Source organism: Cibotium barometz, chromosome 13, assembly GCF_041138505.1.
Source record: "Cibotium barometz isolate CiBa-2024 chromosome 13, ASM4113850v1, whole genome shotgun sequence".
NCBI classification, from domain to species: Eukaryota; Viridiplantae; Streptophyta; class Polypodiopsida; order Cyatheales; family Cibotiaceae; genus Cibotium; species Cibotium barometz.
The window spans coordinates 30,596,284-30,598,062 of record NC_141058.1 but is presented as its reverse complement, the minus strand read 5'-3'; positions in this window follow the sequence as shown (position 1 = coordinate 30,598,062).

Genomic DNA, 1,779 nt, shown 5'->3' with positions numbered 1-1,779 from the left:
GGGTTTGAAGCTCTCCCTCTCCCCCACATTCTCTTTATGGTAATAGAGCCTGGTTCGTGTGAGAGCTAAGGAGGCAAGGTACAACACCCCCTCAGTAGCTCTGGGAGCTACACATCTCTGATTGAGGAGCTGTCTTCGTGGGAGCGGAGCTATAGGGTAGGTATGCTATCCTATTGAACCACATTTTTCTGCCATATTCGTGTTTCGAGCACGTTACGAGCCCCGTTTCGTCACTGCAGGGTATTTTTGACAGTTTTCTGTAAGTTCTGGTAGAGAACTGTTTCTGCCTCGAAGGAGGAAGACTAGAAGGTGAATCCCACCAAACACTGGCTAAACATGACCATAGAAACTAGTCTAGAACAAAAGCTAGCACTCGTGGATACATGAGCCAACCATAACCTACTTTGTGCACGTTATAGCCATCATTGACCCCCACAAAAGCATATGTTGGAAAGGACTCAACTCATTACAAACCACATGCATAGGAGCTTTCATCGCCATGTTTCACATTGGGAATAAGAACTTGGAAGTATGTCATGCCTAGAAGTACCATGCGTGAAGTACTTCTTGGATGAGGATGGATGGGACATAATCAATGCTAAATCGATTGGGACTCAAGAACCACTACATTACAACATTGGGGCAGGTAACTATTCTAATGAGATAGAAAAAGAGCCCATGTCTTACAAAACCTCCACACCAAATGCCCATTCTCCCAGCAAAGAAGTTCTAGAGCTAATTGAGTCAACCACCAAGGGAGCCCTTACTTCATCCATACCACTAAAGAAGAGGTCGGTTTTTTACTTACCTACAAAGCAGCAGGGGTAAGTAGCCTAATTCCTTCAGGACCCTCACTTCCAAGCCAGATCAACCCTCGTCATTTACCCTGCTAGCACTCTTGGCTTATCCAAGGACTAACCCAATTAACACCCATGCTACTAACATTCCTAACCCTAGAGAATCAAACCATCAGGTGCCCAAACCCACCAATCCCCAACAACAAAGTTTCCATAATGAAGGTGACAAATGGTGAGTGCAAAAAAAAATACTTTGGGAAGCACAAGGATAATATGAGACTCAAAAGCAAATCTAGATGATACTATGAGACTCAAAAGCAAATCTGGATACCCAAGCAAAGGGAGCAGCAGAAACCAATGACAGCCACACCACAAGGTGGACCGCAATACAAGGTAGCAAAAACCAATCCTAAACCAAAGACATGATTTATTAGGAAGGAGTTGCTAAGAAGCCCAAGGATACTTTGCAAGTCAAACACACCTCTGGCTACCTAAAGTAGTATAGTCAACACCATCCCATCCCAAAGAATGCAACCCCGACAGAGAAGTGCTACCCAAAGATGGTGGATGCCTAACACTCTTATAGTGGCCCAAGGGTATTACAAGGGTAACACAAGTACATGGGTACCTAAAATCATGCCATCCTTATCACCAACTTCTTCATCCACCTAGGGAAGTACCAAGGTAAAGTGGAAATAGCAAACGGCTACCAACGCTACTGGAACCTCATGCTCAACCTTAGCAAAGGGTAGAGAAAAGATTGAAGAATTCAAGAAAGTACCAAGGCAAAGTGGAAATTGCAAACAAAGGCTACCAACGCTACTGGAACCTCATGCTCAACCTTAGCGGGCAAGAAAAGATTAAAGAATTCATGGAACCCCAAAACCATAGCCAAACAACACATTATGAATAGGATATTCCTTTCACATCGACCTCAAAAGCTTATGTAGCAGCAGCAAGCCAAGAACCACCAATTCCCTTA